The sequence below is a fragment of the Eleutherodactylus coqui genome, chromosome 2, assembly GCF_035609145.1.
Source record: "Eleutherodactylus coqui strain aEleCoq1 chromosome 2, aEleCoq1.hap1, whole genome shotgun sequence".
Lineage (NCBI taxonomy): Eukaryota > Metazoa > Chordata > Amphibia > Anura > Eleutherodactylidae > Eleutherodactylus > Eleutherodactylus coqui.
The window spans coordinates 306,710,063-306,731,627 of record NC_089838.1 but is presented as its reverse complement, the minus strand read 5'-3'; the positions used below and the strand labels follow the sequence as shown (position 1 = coordinate 306,731,627).

General features: G+C 46.1%; 3 non-coding genes across 3 annotated transcripts; 1 reads left to right on the top strand and 2 right to left on the bottom strand.

Annotated features, from left to right (window-relative positions):
* Window positions 1–16,516: 16,516 nt before the first annotated feature.
* Window positions 16,517–16,588, bottom strand: TRNAE-UUC (transfer RNA glutamic acid (anticodon UUC)). The gene has a single exon. It is a non-coding gene; the product is annotated as a tRNA-Glu (tRNA).
* Window positions 16,589–16,799: 211 nt separating this feature from the next.
* Window positions 16,800–16,872, top strand: TRNAM-CAU (transfer RNA methionine (anticodon CAU)). The gene has a single exon. It is a non-coding gene; the product is annotated as a tRNA-Met (tRNA).
* Window positions 16,873–17,159: 287 nt separating this feature from the next.
* Window positions 17,160–17,231, bottom strand: TRNAE-UUC (transfer RNA glutamic acid (anticodon UUC)). The gene has a single exon. It is a non-coding gene; the product is annotated as a tRNA-Glu (tRNA).
* Between the last annotated feature and the right edge of the window lie 4,334 nt (window positions 17,232–21,565).

Below are 21,565 nucleotides of genomic sequence, written 5' to 3'. Positions count from 1 at the left end.
AAGGCATAACACAAGTCCCTATGCAAGAGTGGGAGGAGTTCAGAAAGTGCGGGAAAGAAACAAAGGAGATAAAAGAAGGAGTGAGTAAGCAGATAGGCAGACCTAGCCAGGTGTGAGAGGGTAGAGGTTGCAGTCAGTCATGTCAGAGAGGAGAAGGTACGTGTACAGAAGGAAGTCAGCAGTGTAGCACGATTTCTCCCAAGGTCGAGCGTGGTGTGAACCCATTCCCTTGGAATCCTACAGCAGAGGGAAGGAGAGCCTTTCTGAGGGCGGCCTTCTACTAACAGTGAGTCATAGCTACCCGATGAACTCAAAGCCAGGATTAGCCTTACAGCCACTTTGCCCTCTGCCTCATCTACACTCCACTAAACTCAAATCAATCCTTCACCTAGATCAACTAGTGGGGAGATTGTCTGTCAAGTCAGTCAGTTAAGTAAAGGAGAGAGCGTTGAACTCAGGTTCTAATCAAGTTAAAGGTTACTGTATTTCTCATCATGTTCAATTGCCTGCCTACTACTGCATCTGTGGGTACCTGTTCAAAGTACCTTTGTGGAAAATTGTGAATTCAATTATACTGCAAAATACCAAAGTCAGTAAATCTATTACTAATATACTACTGACTACTGACTAGACTCATTTATTTCATCACCATTTCACCCCCGAGAGTCCAGTTGGAGTACTGGCGTCACTGTGACAAAACAGGCCTTCCTGACACTCGTACCAAGGTACGTTCCTTGGGTCCCTGCTCGGTCGTTGCATACCCGTGTGTTGTACGGTGATTTAATGAATAGCAGTCCTGGAATATACAAAGTGAGCCACAAAAGTGAGCCAAGCACCACACTCTTATGGAAGTTGTCCATAAGAAAATCTGTGTTGCACATAGCAACCCATCACATCGCGGCTTTCATTTTACCTCAGCAGTATAAAAAATAACAACCAATTATAGAGCAGTTTTCATTTTACCTCAGCAGTATAAGAAATGAAAGCTGAGCTGTGGTTGGTTGCTATTGGCAACAAAAATTACAGGGGAAGTCGGTAAATTTTCAATTTTAATTCCACCAGTATTAGTCGTCTGGTGTGGAAGAATGTTCATGCAAAATGTCACTCAAATCGAACCAGAACCGTGCATTTATATAAGACACAAAAAAAACTGATTTTGCATTTCATATATGATTGCTGCAGCGTCCCGTAGGGTAACCCTGGACACATGGCATACGTTGAGGAGCTAGGAGGGCAAGATGCTGACTTGTCACAGCGACATTTACCACTCTCCCTTCTAGAGGGATGCACGCAGCCAAGGCCAGGGCAGCGCTGGGCCTCTTCCAGACACCCCCGGCATGGGGATGCCCAATAAATATCAGGACAAGTGAAAGGCTTGCCATGGGTGATGCCACTGTTCCGGCACCCACCGGCATGAACATCAGTGGGGAGATAAATGAGCCACAGATGAGGTTATAGTACCTCAGGTCCATGGGAACGGTCAGGGCCTGGAATAGCTTACTGAATATTAACTTCAAACGGTACAAGGCAGAAATCAGCAGTATTCCAAGTGCAGGCACAATGAAAGAAATCTATATACAGACTTGACAATTAGTACCTCCACACAGCGATCCCGGACTTCAGGACACCTGTGTGTGTAACAACTGTAGATGCGTACCTCCACCCAGCGGTCCCAGACCTCAGGACGCTTGGGTGTGTACAGTTGAAGAAGAAAAAAAGCGTACCTCTGCACTGGGCCTTGAGGAAGTCCTACTCACTGCTTGTTAACTCTCTCTCGGGAGCTCACTCCATCTTCATGACAAATACAAGCACTGCGGGAAAACTCTCCTCCTCTTCCATGCTTCACTACATAAAGGCTGAAGGTGCCCCTATGTCGCTGGACCTCCTGACTCCGACTCCTGAAGACATGGGCCTTTTCCAGCTCTCAACACTCACTTTTAACCAATCTCATACCACGTGACAGGACATAAATTGATACTTTTGCAGACAGTCAGCTCACACCAGACATTAACCCATCACATGCTGCAGCTGTGCAATACACATAACAGTATATCAAGACATTTTCTGCACAGTGCATCGAGACAAGATATTACATGTATGACATTATGGAGGGGGCCAGGAAAACATGTACTGGGCCACTATATTGCCACCAAGGTCACCCACGGGAACCTGCAATGAGGAACAGAAGAGGTTTGGGGTTTTTACAGTGAGGGGATATAATCCTGTGTAGAAGGATTTGTCGGACGTCGAGCAATGCACACAACAAATGCTCCATAGTGTGATACATCTCCTACATTCCTCCCTCCCTGCCATAAAATACTATGGACATCCCTCAAGCATGTATATACCAACCACACAATATAAGAGCTTCTTTATAGGGAGCTGAGCCTGATCTGTTACTCTGCACTGATTACAGACTTCATAGCAGTAAACCATGTGACTCAGTGCTGCAGATTTCCGCAGGCGTTGGTGGTATAGTGGTGAGCATAGCTGCCTTCCAAGCAGTTGACCCGGGTTCGATTCCCGGCCAACGCAGCACACTTTTTACATATGTGAAAGGTTTTACGTTCCTTAACTTTTGCTGTACTTTTTCTTTTTCTACTTTAAGTAACATTGTTTCTAAGCATATCAGCTTCTCCAAATGCATACTAACGATTATAAGCACTATAATAGCACACAGGAAACCAGAAGGGACAGCCCTGATTTCCATTTGTGCAATTATAGGGGGGTAATTATGTCTCAAGTCATTTACTCTAAGGCCGCCTGCACACGAGCGGAAATCCCGCCGCGGGATTTCCAGCGGGATTTCCGCCGCTGAAAGTTTGCATAGGAGTGCATTAAAATACGCACTCCTATGCAGACGGCCGCGGTTTGGCCGCGCGAAATCTCACGCGGCAAACAAACCGCGGCATGTCCTAATTTTCTGCGGGTCACGCACTCACCCGGCCGCCGGCTCCGGTCTGCGCATGCGCTGGCTGCGTGGCAGCCGGCACATGAAAGAGCCGGGGCCGCCAGGCGCGGGTGAGTACGCGCTCGTCCCTGCAGGCGCTCGGGTCGGATCGCGCGGCGAGAATTCTCGCTGCCGGATCCGACCTGCTCGTCTGCAGGCGGCCTCAGAGTTCCTGCTGTGCTGATCTGGAGAGAAGTCCTTTAATCCGGCATTGAGGTGAGCAGGTCTGCTTTAGGTTATAGCCTTAGGCCACTCTCACACATGCTGACGGTAAAGCACCTTGATTACGCTTTCAGGGTTAGGTTCCCATCATTGATGAGGTGCCCTAAACGCGGAAAACAGAGCACATATCTGCAAGGCTCCGTTACCATCAATGGGAGTGTTGTACCGTGATTACCGTGGTGTTCAAAACGCTACGGTAATCGCAGTAAAAAACGGATGTGTGAGAGTGGCCTTACTAATTTATTGCATTCAGTGGTGACTGGTATAGAATCTCTGTTTGTATGAAAGGCAATTACATGTTGAGCAATTCATATACACTCATTGTCAAAAATAATCCATCCTTGTCAAACACAAAGACGCGGGCCGAATCTGGACCGCCACCTCATTTTATGTGGCCCGCCAGCTGTGCAGCAAACCCAAAAAGCGATCTATTCACCCCGCCTACAGCTTCAGTCTGGCGTTGGCAGTGCAGGGTCTGTGATCAGTAACCTCTCCTCCCTCTGCGTCTGCATGCGCCATCCTGTACGCAGACACCGAGGTGAGAGGTCAGCAGCTGCAGAATGGGTGGGTGGAAAGTCTGTAGGGATGCTGCCCTATTGGTGGAGAGGTGGGCACTATTACTACTGGGGCCACTATGGGGGTCATTATTAAAGCACGCTCACACGGTCACAATCACATTTCGGTCATGCAAAGACTGCATATTTGCACAAATGAGAATCGTTTACATCTATGTTTTTAGTCTGCTTTGGTGTGTTTTTATGTGCACAAATAAACTGCATGCAAAAAAGAGCTCAGATGGGACCATTGAAATGATGTGCAAATGCACAGTGGAAATGCAGGTTTGTGATACATGTGGACATGGAGGCTCTAGTACCCTGTTGTACCGCCTCTAGCTTGGATACAAGATGTGATACAGGCAGGCATGGACACTCTAGTACCCTGTTGTACCACCTCTAGCTTGGATACAAGATGTGATACAGGCAGGCATGGAGGCTCTAGTACCCTGTTGCACCGCCTCTAGCTTTGACACAAGATGTGATACGGGCAGACATAGTAACATAGTATGTTAGGCTGAATGAAGACAATGTCCATCTTGCTCAGCCTGTTTCCACCTCCTTGTTGATCCAGAGGAAGGCAAAGACCCCAAGAGGCAGAAGCCAATTAGCCCCTTTGGGTGAAAAATTATTTCCCGACTCCATAATGGCAGTCGGAATAATCCCTGGAACAACCTCTAATAGTTCTGACCTGGATGCAAGACCCAGAACAACAACCTTGCTGGTCACCTAATGTCTATATCCTGTAATATCGTTCTCCTCTAGAAAGGCATCTAGTCCCCTCTTAAACTCCCCTATGGATTTTGCCATCACCACATCCTCAGGCAGAGAGTTCCACAGTCTCACTGCTCTTACAGTAAAGAACCCCCTTCTGTGTTGGTGATAAAATCAGCTTTCCTCTAGACGTAGCGGATGCCGTCTTGTTACTGTCACAGTCCTGGGTATAAACAGATCATGGGAGAGATCCTAGTATTGTCCCCTCATGTATTGATACATAGTTATTTGGTCGCCCCTTAGCCGTCTTTTTTCCAGGTTGAATAGTCCTAATTTTGCTAGCCTCTCTGCGTATTACTGTCCCGTCATTCCATGTATTAGTTTAGTTGCCCTTCTTTGAGCCCCCTCAAGCACAGCAACATCTTTCCTGAGGACAGATGTCCAGAACTGTGCACAGTATTCCATGTGGGGCCTGACTAGTGCCTTATATAGTGGGAGAATAATGTTCTCATCCCTCCCCCCTATACCTCTTTTAATATAACCAAGACTTTGTTTGCTTTTGCAGCAGCTGACTGGCATTGGTTACTCCAGTTTAGTCTACAGTCCACTAGTACCCCCAGATCTTTTTCCAAGTCACTTTTCCCTAGCAGTACCCCATTTAGTGTATATTGGTGACATCTGTTTCTCCTGCCCATGTGCATAACCTTACATTTATCAACATTGAACTTCATTTGCCATTTTTGCCCCCAGCTTATCTAGGTCCGTTTGTAGCCGCACATTGTACTCTATTGCATTAATTATCTTGTATTATTTTGTGTCATCTGCAAATATTGATATTTTACTGTGCAGTCCGTCTATCAGGTCATTGATAAATATATTGAACAGAATGGGGCCTAGTACTGAACCCTGTGGCACCCGGCTAGTGACGATGGCCCAATCAGAGTATGAACCATTTATTGCCACCCTCTGCTTTCTATCTCCGAGCCAGTTCTTTACCCAGATACACACGTTTTCACCCAATCCGAGTTGTCTCATTTTGTATATCAGCCTATTATGCAGCACAGTGTCAAATGCTTTAGAGATCAATAGACTCTCCCAGGTCCAGCCTAGAGCTTACTTCATCGTAGAAGCTGATCAAATTGGTCTGACATGATTGCCCCCTCATGAACCCATGCTGGTGAGGAGTTATTCTGTTGTTCTCCTTGAGGTATTCCAGGATGGCATCTCTCAGAACCCCTCGAATATTTTTTCAGTTATTGAAGTGAGACTTACCGGCCTGTAGTTTCCAGGCTCTCTTTTGAACCCCTTTTTGTATATTGGAACTACATTGGCAATGCGCCAATCCAATGGTACAACCTTGGTCTTGATAGTCTCCAGAAATATTAGATATAGCGGCCCAGCCAGCACATCACTTAGTTCCCTTAGAACCCTTGGGTGTATTCCATCTGGGCCTGGTAATTTGTTGATTTTAACCCTCTTTAACCGATTTCCGCACTTCCTCCTGCGTTAGGTATGAGATATTTTGCGAGGGGTTCGTTTTATTCCCCTGCATCTCGAGTGACATTTCCTTTTTGTTCGGGAATACACCTGAAAAGAAACTATTTAATAGGTTTGCCTTCCCTCCACCGTCTTCTATGATTTCTTCTGCATTATTTGTTAAAGGGCCAGTACTCTCAGTGCAAATCCTTTTACTGTTTATATAATTGAAGAATAGTTTCGGATTGTTTTTTTGCTCTCTTTGGCGATCAGTCTTTCTGCCTTAATAGTAAGATTTCAGTTTCTTCTGTTGCTTTTGGTGGCCTATAGAAAACCCCTATCATAATTTTGTTAATTTTTTCTCCCTGTATTTCTACCCACAGGTATTCGACGTGTTTATCTCCTGACACCTATATGCTCCCATAGCCTTGACATTAAGTAGGATTTAACATATAGACATACCCCTCCCTCTTTCTGGTTTCCATGGTCTCTTCTGAAGAGATTGTAACCTTGTAAATTCACCAACCAATCGCACTTATCATCAAGCCATGTTTCCCTTATTCCAACTATATCGTAGTTTTCATCAGTCATTCTCACTTCAGGCTCACCCACTTTACCGATCAGACTCCTTGCATTCGTTGCCATACAATTTTAGGTATTTTTGTTCTTTAAATTCATTTTGCCACTAATAATACTATTGGCTATTCTGTCAGTTCTAACTGTGCTAACCCTATCCCCTGCTTGACCCCCATTCCTATTACTTGGACCCAGGTCGCTAACTACACTGACTACCCTCTTGTTTCTCTTTTTCCCTCCCCCCAGTCCCTAGTTTAAACACTCCTCCAGCCTTCTAGCCATCTTCTCCTCCAGCACAGCTGCACCCTCCCCATTAAGATGCAGCACGTCCCTACGGTAGAGCCTGTAGCTGACAGCAAAGTCAGCCCAGTTCTCCAGGAACCCAAATCCCTCCTTCTTACACCAACTCCGGGGCCACTTGTTTACCTCCCTAAGATCCTGCTGCCTTTCTAGTGTGGCTTCAGGTGCAGGTAGTATTTCCGAGAAAACAACCCTGGAGGTCCTCGCCGTAAGCTTGGATCCTAGGTCCCTTAAATCATTTTTGAGGGCCCTCTATTGACCTCTAATTTGTTCATTGGTGCCAATGTGCACCATGACTGCTGGATCATCACCAGCCCCTCCCAGTAATCTGTCAATCCGATCTGCAATGTGTCGAACTCGAGCGCCAGGTCAATCCCGGTCTTTATGGCAGATTGCCCTATCTGTCCCCCTTATAATTGAGTCCCCCACCACTAGGACCTGTCTAGCCTGCCCTGCGCTCCCTGTCCACGTCTCACTGGAGCAGTCATCTCCCTGGCATTCAGAGGGCGTGTCGTGCTGCAGCAGTGCTCTATAATGGCATCCCCCTCATCTGCCAACTTTGCAAACTTGTTGGGTTGTGCCAGTTCAGGACTAGCCTCCCTGGTTCTCTTCCCTCTACCCCTCCTTCTATCTGTCACCCAGCTGACTGCCTGCTCTTCCGTACTACTGTCCACCCCTGCCTCTACCCCAGCAAGTGTCTGCTCAGTGAGCACCAAACTCCCGTCCATGTTGTCAATGGATCTCCGTGTTGGCAGTCGATTATTCAGATCCAGGATTTGGGCTGCTAAATGTGTGACATGCGCGCATCTTGCGCCACAGTATGCACCTTCTATCGGCTGATCAAGGACCGCATACTTTGCATACAGGTATGGAGGCTCTAGCACCCTATTGTACCGCCTCTAGCTTGGATACAAGATGTGATACGGGAGGGCATGGAGGCTCTAATACCCTGTTGTACCGCCTCTAGCTTGGATACAAGATGAGACACGGGCAGGCATGGAGGCTCTAGTACCTTGTTGTTACGCCTCTAGCTTGGATACAAGATGTGACACGGGCGGGCATAGAGGTTCTAGCACCCTTTTGTACCACCTCTAGTTTGGATATAGTATATGGTAATCAGCGGCCTGCCATAAGTACGCAATGTCATTGCGAACTTGCTGCAATCTGTGCGACTGTCACATGCAGCCAGCATGCAGCAAATTATGTTCTTGTGCAATAGGCCTTATGGCTGCCATCAAAGGGACAATGATTGGAGCTGCAGGAAGATCATTTGCATATTCCTTGTGCATGCTGGGTAGAGCAAAGAATCACTGTAAGCAGGAAGATTGCGGGGATTAGCCGGATCTAGCTGCTCGGAGGACATCGCCAGACCAGAGATTGGAGCTGCAGGAAGATCATTTGCATGTGCATTCTGGGAAGAGCAAAGAAGTTGTATACTTAGTAGTATCTTATAGATTATGTATCTTCGATACAATTCTTGACTTTTAGAAGTTTGGAAGTGGACATCAACTGACAACATGGAAAAGGAGAGGAGCCATATGGTGAGCTGCAATGTATCCTATATGTTTACAGACCGACCAGAGGAAAAGCCAAACTTCACCTGCCAGAAATGCAAGCTTGTGTCTCTACTGGAGGTAAAGGTGCGTAGTCTTCAGGAGAGAATAGCTACATTGGAACGTGTTAAGGTGAGGATTTCCTTGACAAAGCAGAAGAAAGTCTTCAAAATGTTGAAAGAAAAAAAATGTCAAGTGTACCTGCAGAAGCAGAGGAATGAAAGCATGTGACCCAAAGAACCAGGAGGATCAGGAGTCAGCCAACACCCATACTGCTTGGGAACCGGTACCAGGTTCTTCAGCAGAAGGAGAAAGAGGTACAGCAAAAAATGACTCTACTCACAAAGAAATGTGTAGTAAGCGCACCAAGTCCTCCTGATGGAGAAAAAGAAGTGCTGTTGTGAAGAAGAAAAGGAGAGTGGTGGTTGTGGGGCATTGCCTATTGAGAGAAACAGAGGTCACTGTCTGCAGACCTAACACCTCACGAGAGGTGTGCCGTCTTCCAGGTGCACAAATCAAAGATGTGTCTGATAGGCTGTCAAGACTCTTCAGTCCTACAGAACACCACCCATTACTACTAATACATGTAGAGACAAACTCTGCAAAAAAGAACCTTGCAACTATCAGCCGAGACCTTGAAGACCTTGGAAAGAAGGTGAAGGAACTAGGAGCAGAGGTGGTCTTCTCATCCATCCTCCCAGTAGATGGCCATGGAATAAGAAGATGGAATAGTATTCTAGAGGTGAACTACTGGCTACGTCGATGGCGCGGTCAGCAAAGATTTGGATTTCTAGACCATGGAGTGAATTACCAATATAATGGACTGCTTGCTAGGGACGGGTTGCACCTTACCAAAACAGGTAATCGTATATTTGGTGGCCGCCTTGCTTCACTCATTAGGAGAGTTTTAAACTAGAACAACATGGGAAGAGAAGTGAAAGGCCAGGTAAAAATATACAGCTAATTAATACATTTGAGAACCTGGCTATTAGAAGTGGAAAGAAAGAACAAAAACAAAAAATTCTGAAGGAAAGTAGAAACGCTAATCACAAACTAAAAGTTTTTATACAAATGCGCAGAGTATGTGAAACAAACAAGGAGAATTGGAGCTCCTAACACAGGAAGAGAAATATGATGTCATACGCATCACGGAAACATGGTGGAATGATACACATGATTGGAATACGAGGCTTGAAGGATACAACTTATTTATAAGAAACAGAGCTAATAAAAGGGGAGGAGGTATTGCATTGTATGTTAGGAAAACCTTCATGTCCACAGAGATTCAAGCTTCAGAGCATGGGAGTTCTGTAGAAACTGTTTGGGTAAGAATACAAGGGGAGAACAACAGAAAGGACACCATTGTAGGCATTTACTATAGGCCACCTGGACAACCAGAAGATATGGATGAACTCTTTATACATCAGATGGCCAAGCTCTCAAAAAAGCATGACATAGTGATCATGGGAGATTTTACCCATCCAGACATTTGTTGGGAATCTCTCTCAGGTAAAAGTAATGGATCCAACGAATTCTTCTCTGCTCTTCCTGACAACTTTATCTTCCAAAAGGTCGAAGTGAAAACAAGGGGATCTGCTATCTTGGACCTAATTCTTACCAACAGGGAGGAAATGGTTGAGGAAGTAAGGATGGCTGGGACCTTAGGAGGCAGTGATCATGCTATCCTTAAATTTTGGCTAAAAAGGGGAGGAAGACCTGAGAAAACTCAGACCTCAAGGTTGGATTTCAGAAAGGCAGACTTCAATGAATTCATAAAGAGGGTAGGGAAAACCCAATGGCTGGATGTTCTTAAGGACAGAAATGCCCAAGAAGGTTGGGGAATATTGTGAAATGAGATTCTCAAAGCACAGTCATTAACAATCCCTAAAAGAAGGAAGAATGGGAAGCATTTAAAGAGACCAGGATGGATGAACACAGAACTTGCACACATGTTAAAGACGAAGAAAAATATGTTTATCAAATGGAAGGGGGGGGGGGAATATTTAAAGACTAGAGATGAGCGAACGTACTCGTCCGAGCTTGATGCTCGGGCGAATATTAGGGTGTTCGGGATGCTCGTTACTCGTAACGAGTACCACGCGATGTTCGAGTTACTTTCACTTTCCTCTCTGAGACGTTAGCGCGCTTTTCTGGCCAATTGAAAGACAGGGAAGGCATTACAACTTCCCCCTGCATCGTTCAAGCCCTATACCACCCCCCTGCTGTGAGTGGCTGGGGAGATCAGGTGTCACCCGAGTATAAAAATCGGCCCCTCCCGCGGCTCGCCTCAGATGCGTTGTGACAGAGATCAGGGACAGTGGTATCGTGTTGGAGCTGCTGTAGGGAGAGTGTTAGGAGTTAGTGTAGGCTTCAAGAACCCCAACGGTCCTTCTTAGGGCCACATCTAACCGTGTGCAGTAGTGTGGAGGCTGCTGTTAGCAGTGTTGCACTTTTTTTTTTTTCCAAATCGGCCGTGCAGAGCATTGCGCCCTGCAGTAATACTACAGGGACAGAATTGTGTAGGCAGGGCCAGAAGACATATTTTATAGATTGAATATAGTCAGTGGGCCTTTCCTTTAAAAAAAAAGGGAAAAAATTCTATTTGGCCTGCCTCTGACAGTCCTCAGCGTTCTGGGTACGTGTGTGCTGGGTGGAGAACTTAAAAAAAATCATACGCAGCCGAAGCCCACCTGCATTAACCACGACATTACCTCAGCTGTGATGGGCAATGCAATGGGATTTATTTATGTACCGCCGGTGGCTTCCTGGCACCCACCCATGCTGTGGGTCCACAGGGAGTTGTTACTACATCTGTCCACTGTAAAGAACCCCAGTCTGACTGGGGCATGCAGTGTGGGCCGAAGCCCACCTGCATTAACCACGACATTACCTCAGCTGTGATGGGCAATGCAATGGGATTTATTTATGTACCGCAGGTGGCTTCCTGGCACCCACCCATGCTGTGGGTCCACAGGGAGTTGTTACTACATCTGTCCACTTGTAAAGAACCCCAGTCTGACTGGGGCATGCAGTGTGGGCCGAAGCCCACCTGCATTAACCACGACATTACCTCAGCTGTGTTGGGCAATGCAATGGGATTTATTTATGTACCGCCGGTGGCTTCCTGGCACCCACCCATGCTGTGGGTCCACAGGGAGTTGTTACTACATCTGTCCACTTGTAAAGAACCCCAGTCTGACTGGGGCATGCAGTGTGGGTCGAAGCCCACCTGCATTAAGCACGACATTACTACCTCAGCTGTGTTGGGTAATGCAATGGGATATTTTTATGTACCGACGGTGGGTTCCAGGGAGCCACCCATGCTGTGGGTGCACAGGGAGTTGTAAATGCATCTGTTTCCCCTTCTAAAGAACCCCAGTCTGACTGGGGCATGCAGTGTGGGCCGAAGCCCACCCGCATTAAGCACGACATTACTACCTCAGCTGTGTTGGGCAATGCAATGGGATATTTTTATGTACCGCCGGTGGCTTCCTGGCACCCACCCATGCTGTGGGTGCACAGGGAGTTGTAAATGCATCTGTTTCCCCTTCTAAAGAACCCCAGTCTGACTGGGGCATGCAGTGTGGGCCGAAGCCCACCTGCATTAAGCACGACATTACTACCTCAGCTGTGTTGGGCAATGCAATGGGATATATTTATGTACAGCCAGTGGGTTCCAGGGAGCCACCCATGCTGTGGGTGCACACGGAATTCCCATTGCGGAGTTGTACCTGCCTGTGACTATTTATAAAAAAACGCGGTCTGACTGGGGCATGCAGACACCTTGACAGAATGAATAGTGTGTGGCACATAGGTTCCCCATTGCTATGCCCACGTGTGCAGCTCCTGATGGCGGTGGCACAGGATTGGATTTCTCATTGCTTCTGTACAGCATTGTGGGCTATCGCTCCTCCACTTTTAAAGAGGGTCGCTGCCTAGCCGTGCCAACCCTCTGCAGTGTGTGCCTGCGGTTCCTCTGGCAGACGCACTTATAAATAGACATGAGTGTGGCGTGGCATGAGGGCAGCTGAAGGCTGTGCAGGGACAGTTTGGTGTGCGCTGTGGACACTGCATCGTGCAGGGGGGGGGGGGGTTGGGCAGCATGTAACCCAGGAGAAGTGGCAGCAGAGTGTCATGCAGGCAGTGATTATGCTTTGTTGGAGGTAGTGTGGTGCTTAGCTAAGGTATGCCATGCTAATGATGGCTTTTCAGAAGTAAAAGTTGTTAGGAGGGGGGGGGGGGGCACTCTTGCCGGTATTGTGGCTTAATAGTGGAACCTGTGAACTTCAGATGCAGCCCAACATGTAGCCCCTCGCCTGCCCTATCCGTTGCTGTGTCGTTCCCATCACTTTCTTGAATTGCCCAGATTTTCACACATGAAAACCTTAGCGAGCATCGGCGAAATACAAAAATGCTCGGGTCGCCCATTGACTTCAATGGGGTTCGTTACTCGAAACGAACCCTCGAGCATCGCGATAATTTCGTCCCGAGTAACGAGCACCCGAGCATTTTGGTGCTCGCTCATCTCTACTAAAGACCAATATAATGCTGTCTGCAGAAACTGTAGGACAAGTGTCAGAAAAGCTAAAGCTAATAATGAATTGAGGCTTGCAACAGAGGCCAAAAGCAATAAAAAAGAAATTTTGTGGGTATGTCAAAAGCAAAAGAAAAGTCAAAGATGCTATTGGATGCTCACACGATGAAAATGGTGAATTGGTTAAGAATGATGTTGAGAAGGATGAACGTTTAAATTCCTATTTTGTATTTGTTTTCTCTCAGAAAGTAGATGGAACATCAAATGATCTACACTGTGCTATTGGGGGAATAAAAGAATGCAGGCTATCTGTAAGCAGAGAGATGGTGAGGGAACACGTAGCTAACTTAAATGAATTTAAGTCTCCAGGTCCAGATGAATGACATCCTAGGATACTAAAGGAAGCAGCAGAGGCAATTGCTGAACCATTCGCCATAATCTTTGAAAATTCCTGGAGAACAGGAGAAATCCCAGAAGATTGGAAAAGGTCAAATGTTGACCTTATCTTCAAGAACGGGAAAAATGTGGATCCAGGAAACTACAAGCCTGTGAGCCTGACTTCTATACTGGGAAACATCTTTGAACAAATTATTAAACAGCACGTATGCAAGTACTTGGATAAAAATGGAGTAATTAACCAGAGCCAGCATGGGTTTGTAACAAACAAGCCATGCCAGACTAATCTAATTTCCCTTTTTGACAGAATCACCAACTGGGTTGATCAGGGAAAATCAGTGGATATAGTATATCTTGACTTTAGTAAAGCATTTGACAAAGTATCTCATACCATACTTATTGAAAAAATGACCAAATATGGGATTGACAAGACAATTGTTAGGTGGATTCACAACTGGCTGAGTGATCGTACTCAGAGTGGAGTAACGTGAAACACTACGTAACGGCGAATCCGTCGTGGCAAAGCCGGCAGAAGCCAGCGTTGCAGCGCGGATTCCCTGGCCACAGCATATTCTTTTTTTTTTTACCGTTACGGCCGCGCTCTCCTCTATGGGAGCACCAGCTGCAGCGGAAAGGTGTGCGGTCAGACCGCTTCAAAACCTGCGGCTGTGCCACAGGTTTATGAAGCAGCGCTTTCCCGGTGAAAATCTCGTGGTTTTTCGCTGCGGCCAAACCGCAAGATTTTCGCCGGGATTACAGCGTGTGTGAACCCAGCCTTAGAGCTCATGCACACAGGCGGTTTTCATGTCTGCATGTGCAACCGCCTGCAGAGGGATGGCACGCTGACTTGTTAGGGCACTTTCATACATACTAGAATATTGTGCAGTCAAAATTTGAATCTCTAATGGTGGTCTCAGATGGGCATAAGCGTATATACACTCGCTAGGCGAGATGTACATGTTCCAGGCAGGGCGCACGATTGTGGACTATTGGCCTTGTATCTGCGCATTTTACTGTACTTTATTGTGCTGCAGGGACCGCCAGTTAGAGTACGCAGGGTGGCTGACTTTGTAGGCCCAGGTGTTATCGTTTAAGACCACGAAATCGCGCAATTCATTGCGTAATTTCAGGGAGATGAGGGCCTTTCATGCGCAATTGAGCACCAAAATAGAGCATGTTGGGGTTTTCCCCAACGCTCTAAGGCTGGGTTCACACAGGGCGGATTTGCTGTGGTTTTGCTGCGGTTTGCCGTTGCATATCCGCACTGTGGCAAAAGCGCTGCGTTTGCAGTGCAATGCAGCACAAATGTGTTTGGGCAAAAAGCTGTTCTCACAGGACAGATTTTTTCCGCACAGCCGCAGTGCGGAAATGCAACTGCAGCGCGTTTTTTCAAGACGCAGCAAGTCCATTCTTCAGTCTTTTCCGCAGCGCTTTTTTGTCCATAGACGTCTATGGACGCAGCAAAATCCGCACCAAAATACGCTGCAAAAATTAAAAAAGCGCTGCAGAAAAAAAGCTGGCGGATTTTTCCGCAAGACAAAATTAACCCTTGAAGCGGTTTTGCCGCAGAAGCAGTTCTGCTGCGGCAAAACCGCAACGGAAAAAACACAGCAAAATTGCAACAAATCCGCCCTGTGTGTACCCAGCCTAAATGCACACAGAAAAAAAAGAAATGTGAAGCAACACATTTAATTCAATGGGTTCTATTCGCTGCGCATTCGGTGCACAGATATTGCGGCCACAAATATGACCATGCGAGGCCACTCTAACTGTGGGTTTTGATGCAAAATAAAGCCATTTTCAAATCCGCATCACAATCCACATGTTAGACGTGGATTTTGGTGCAGATTTTTGAAATCCCTTCCACGTGGCTTGTACTGTAACTACTCCATAATTTCCACAACATGTGCGCTAATTGTAGTGATTCTCTGCTCTAACTAAAAGGGGTCCTATTAAAGGGGATGTCTGGTTTAGAAAAATCTACTTTCAAATACCCTATTAGGGCATTCTGAGTCAATCGAGGGGTGTCTAATATTAAAAGGGGATTCTGGGCATTTAGTATTGATGGCCTATCCTCAGAGTTGGTCATCAATAGGGGTTCACTGCTTGGGATCCCTGTCGATCAGTTAATTCTCTGGCCTGCTGTCTTTGTAGCAAGGTTGCACGTCTACATTGGCGGTTAAGGTCGGAAGTGAAATAGATGGCTTCACTTCCATTGAAATCAGTGGCAGCAATGCCATCTATTGCATTTCCGTCTCTGGCTGCAATGAGGAGCTTGAAGTGTAATAGAAGGCACCACTCCCATTGAAGTCAATGTGAACTTGGCCTGCAATACCAAGCTTAGCCACCACAATAAGAACAGAGCTGTCTGCTCCCTGCAGAAATCAGCTCAGTGCATGTGTGCACAAGCCCAGCAAACAGCTGATTGGTGAGCTTATTACACATGCGTAGTACGCCTGTGTGAATACACCCTGAAGCTGCTTTCACATGACCAAAAAAATTGCACAGGTTTGTGCGTAGCCAGACGTAAAAGTCTTGCATTGAATATGAAACCCATTCTTTTGATTGGAGCAATTTTTTTCCTGCACTGCATTGAAAAACAAATTGCGGCATGTCCTATGTTGGTGCGCTCCCTCGCATCACCAATTGTTTTCAACAGGGTTGGCAAAGCATCGCATGGCGTGCGAGATACACGCGAGTGCGATGCGACACAATGCGAGATTAGCATTGCTAATTCCCTGAAGGCTAAGGCTGCATTGTGATTGAAGCGTCTGCTTCCTCTATGCGCATCAAAAAAACCTACAGTGTCTCAGCCCCCCCCCCCCCCTTCCCCTCTCCACATGACATGTCAAAAGTTTTTGGAAAGCCCAGTTACCGTTTTTAAATCTTGTACCGTGCAAAAAAAAAGTAGTTTAGTTTAATGTACCAATAGTAGAAAAGCCACACCACTCCAGCAGCAAAAGTTTGCAAAAAAATGCAAAAAGTTCAATACACAAAGACCTCTGTCTTGCAGTGCTGTGTAATATTCTGAGCCGTGTGCTCATTCACTTCACATGATCTTGCCTATACCCTATAGCAGCAGCTATATTAACCACCATTTATTCCAACCTCTTACAATAAAATCCTTTTTTATTATAACACTAATCACCTATTACAGCGTAAAAATACATTGTAACCCCATTGATGAAACTACTGTCACAAAGTAATACAAAATGCAGTGCAGAGTAAGAAAAACTGTATGTTCCCATACCGGGAGTCGAACCCGGGCCGCCTGGGTGAAAACCAGGAATCCTAACCGCTAGACCATATGGGAGCACCTTTTTGGCAGTGCATCTAGTGCTGCTGGTATAATGTACTGTACGGTAGAGGAGTCATGTGACTTATTCAGTATATTTTGAGGCTCCTTTTCATTCACCGAGGTCTGTTCAGCAGTTGCTATAATCAGGAGTTCGGATCCCTCCCTATACTAAAGAGTTAAATCTAAGTTCCCATAAAACGCCTGTACAGAGGATCTCTGATAAGCTGCCTCGTTAGCGCAGTAGGTAGCGCGTCAGTCTCATAATCTGAAGGTCGTGAGTTCGATCCTCACACGGGGCACTAATTTTTTTTATTCTTTATTGTATGTGGAAATACACTTGTAAATTACTAAAGTGACAACTATGTGACGTTATTAGTGATGGGGCATTCAATAATGTGTTTTGTGTTCAATACATAGAAGATTAGCATGCTCAAAAACGTATTTGGCTTAGATTTAGGCATAATTAACATAATGTTTTCTTGTATATAAAAATATATAAAAATGGCTGCTGTTTGTGTTTATTTATTTAAAAGCACTCATATACATTCACATTAAATAAATGAATGCATTGAGAAAAAAAGTTACATTCCCATACCGGGAGTCGAACCCGGGCCGCCTGGGTGAAAACCAGGAATCCTAACCGCTAGACCATATGGGACTGCTTACAAATGTGCCCGAAATGTTCCCTCTGGTAGACAGTGTACCACAGATCAGTCACATGATATATGCTAGCAAATTAGATGGCTGCAATGAGACAGTGGGGCTGGGAGGGCAGCACTAGTGAGTATTAAAGGACAGCTGGGGCGATTGCTGACCTGCTAGTCTACACAAGTGTGCAAGTATTAGAAATGGATCCACCTCAGTAGTGCAGCTTATTAAAGGGGAAGTGTGCAGAAATTTGGGAACCTGTTTTGCATAATGGTAAATTAGAGGGCGCTATAGTACTACTGCCAATATAGCAACCAGAGGAGGGTAGGCACCACATACAAAACAGCGCTGATCGGGCTGATGTAATCTGCTTCTTCACACTTTCAAATTTAGTGGTGTGCGCCAGAAATCTGCCCTGGGAAATCCCTTACGGCCGGCTTCGCACGGACGTATCTGCGTGCGCCAATCGCAGAGAATAGAACCCATTGATTTCTGGAAAAAGAACAATCTGGAACTAATTAGATAAATTAGTCATTTTAATCGGTGTGCGTTTGTGTCCCCTCCGCTAAAAAGTGCCCTGCGGGTAAAAAAAAGTGCGCCAACGCGTGCGGAAAAAAGCCCTGTTTATAGTTTAAAAAAACTTGCGCTAAGGCATGCGCAATTGTGTCCGTGTGAAGCCAACCTTACATGTGGCGCAATTTGGGATCTGCTTGAGGCGCTTTCGAAAATTAAGGAGCTTTTGCACCCGCTGCTCTGGGCCTATTAACCCCTCACAGACCTTTCTCACTGGACGGATTTGGACGCAGCGCGGGTGTGGATTAGGTCAGTTAGTGCAGGTTTGGTTGCGTTTTTAACTGGCGTGTGTTCTACGGAATTTCTGGCATTTTTCTCTACGGCTTTAGTTCCGGAATTCCATCTCCTGTACGTTAGAAATCCACAACAAAGTCCTTAACCCCTTAAGGACGCGGCCCTTTTGTTTCCATTGTTGGTTTTTCCTCCCCCCTTTTAAACAATCGTAACTCCTTTATGTATCCATCCCCGTCGCTGTATGTCGGCTTGTTTTTTGCGGGACGAGTCGTATTTTGCACTGGTGCTATTTAATGTACCATATAATGTACTGAAAAACTAAAAAAATTCTAAGTGGAGAGAAATGGAAAAAAATGATATTCCACCATCTTTCGGTGCGTCTTGTTTCTACGGCGCACAAACTGCCACAAAAGTGACCTGATAACTTTATTCTAGGGGTCGGTCCGATTACTACAATACCAAACATACAGGGGTTTTATTTCCTATACTATTTTTATTTTTTTTCAAAGATATTTAATTTTTTTTTAAATTATTTTCTTCCGCCATCTTCTGCGCAAAATAACTTTTTTATTTTCCGTCAACATAACTGTGAGAGGGCTCATTTTTTGCGGGACGTCCTGTAGTTTCTATTAATACCATTTTGGAGTCCTATGACTTTTCAATTGCTTTTTATTACATTTTTTCTTGGAGACGAGTGACCAAAACGGTGCAATTCTGGCGTTCTTTATTTTTTATTTTTGCGGACGACATTCACCGTGCCCGGTAAATAATGCATAACTTTCAGAAATCTGACTTTTTTGGACGCAGCGATACCAGATATGTTTTTTTTTATTTAGATTCTTTTATTATAAATATGGCAAAAGGGTTTTTTAATAGTAAAACTTTTTTAAACTTAGGGGTTGTCCCGCGCCGAAACGGGTTTTTTTTTTTTTTCAATAGTTCGGCGCGAGACAAACCCGATGCAGGGATAAAAAAAAAAAACGGGTGGTACTTACCCGAATCCCCGCACTCCGGTGACTTCTTACTTACCTTGTGAAGATGGCCGCCAGGATCTTCACCCTCGGTGGACCGCAGGTCTTCTGTGCGGTCCATTGCCGATTCCAGCCTCCTGATTGGCTGGAATCGGCACATGTGACGGGGCGGAGCTACGAGGAGCCGCTCTCTGGCACAAGCGGCCCCATTCAGAAGGGAGAAGACCGGACTGCGCAAGCGCGTCTAATCGGGCGATTAGACGCTGAAAATTAGACGGCACCATGGAGACGGGGACGCTAGCAACGGAGCAGGTAAGTGAATAACTTCTGTATGGCTCATAATTAATGCACAATGTATATTACAAAGTGCATTAATATGGCCATACAGAAGTGCTGAACCCCACTTTGTTTCGCGGGACAACCCCTTTAATTTTTACTTTCTTTTTAGTTCCCAGAGAGGACAAGAACTTACGATGATTTGATCACTCCTGTAGTATGATGTAATGCAATGGCATTGCTTGACAGGTACTCTGCAATGGCAGCCCTGAGGTCTTTCAGAAGGTCCCCAGCCGCACGGCGATTTGCGATCTCATCATGGGGGGGCATATGGGACCACAGAACATCGGTCGGGGCATTTAAACGCGGCATTTAAAGGGTTAACAGCTCCGATAAGCAGTGCGATTTATCGAAGCTGTTGCAAGCAGGTGTCAGCTATAAAAAACAGCCAGCACCCGCGTTGTATGAAGTTGGGTCGACCGGGGATTTCCAATCCATACATACCCTGAACGTGCAGGACATAACTGTACGTCCTGTGTCATTAAGGGGTTAATTTCTGATGCGCCATTTAATCTTGCAGTTTTGAAGTAAAGACATGCAGATTTTAACAGGTGTAGATATACACCACAGATGTGGACCCCGGCCAGATCCGGTATGCAGACCCCACAGCAGTTCCTTCTTGAATATACAGACCCCCAATACATACAGACCCCATAAAATTATAGACCCAAGGTTTTGTTTTTTAATTTTTTTTTCTCCAGCCCGGCATACACCCGGAGGCGGCAGCACATGCCCACCAGGGTACCCGTGCCGCAGGTTGACGAACGATGGTCTACACCAACACTGATTTAACCACTAGATGACGCTATACTGTGAATGCATTTGCTGTTATCTCATTCCAACAAAATTTACCCCTGACCCATTCTCACCCAGTGTAGGTTTGCAGACAATAGAACGAGTCAAAAATATTAGCTGCAGTTATACATTCAATGATTTACATACATTTTAGAGACAAAAATATAGAGAAAACTAAAATATGCCGTGACCCGGATTCGCTGCGGCCACAACGCAGAGTACTAACCACTATATGATCACGGCTGGATAGAAAGCTGGACAGCATTTAGGGTCTTCCCAGTGACCTCACACTATAGACTGCATTGTAAATAGGTCTTTGTATCTTTAGCCACACAATAGCAAACAGGTCTCTATTAAAGCGACTCATCAGGCCTGGACAAACAAAGATGGCCGCACCGCTTCTCTAACTACAACATACTTACGTACGACAGTCGGTCCTCCCAGTAGTTGTACGATGGACAATGACAGCTCAGCGATATGTTCAGGACATCCTGCAGCCACATGTGTTCCTCTCATGGCGGCTTCCAGCAGGATAATGCTCGGCCGCACACAAGGGGGTCACAGGAGCCCCCACAACATTGTCACACTTCGATAGCTGCCCGGGCGCCAGATTTATGACCAACAGAACATGTATGGGACCATCTGGGGGGCCAACTTCATCAGCCTACATATTTACAGGATGTAGAGCCTCAGTTACAGCAAATGTGGACCGATATGCCACAGGATACCATACAGAACCCATATACCCCCATGCCAAGCCGTATCAAATCTTGTATCCAAGCTGAAGGCGGTACAACAGGGTATTGAGCCTCCATGCCCGCCCGTATCAAATCTTGTATCCAAGCTAGAGGCGGCCCAATAGGGTACTAGAGCCTTCATGCCCACCTGTATCACATCTTGTATCCAAGCTAGAGACGGTACAACAGGGTACTAGAGCCTCCCTATAAGGGCTCCTGTCCACGGACGTAGAGATATCCTGCGGCAGATCTCCGCCGCGGGAGCCGCTGTCGGGAAGCAGGGGAGAGCTGATGACTCTCTGCGCTGAGCCTATTTGACAGATAGGCTCACCGCGGAGAAGCGTGACCATTCGCAGCATGCTGCGATATAATTCCCACGAGGGGACAATCACTATGATACTCTGCTCGTGGACAGGGGGGATGTGCTTTTCATAGTAAGTCTATGGAAAGCGTTCACTGCGTTCCCCGCGTCCGGATTATCGCCGTGGGGAACGCAGTGAAAATTCGCCCGTGGACAGGAGGCCGAAGGGGTCGGTTCTCCACAATATCAGAGCAAAAGGAGAATTTATTGTGATCAGTTATATCAGAGTTACAATCACAGAGAAAGTTTCCTTCCATCTGACAACTTCTAGGGGAGGGATGTTACTGACAATGAGTATATATATATATACTCCTTCTAGAGGAGGGGTGTTACTGAC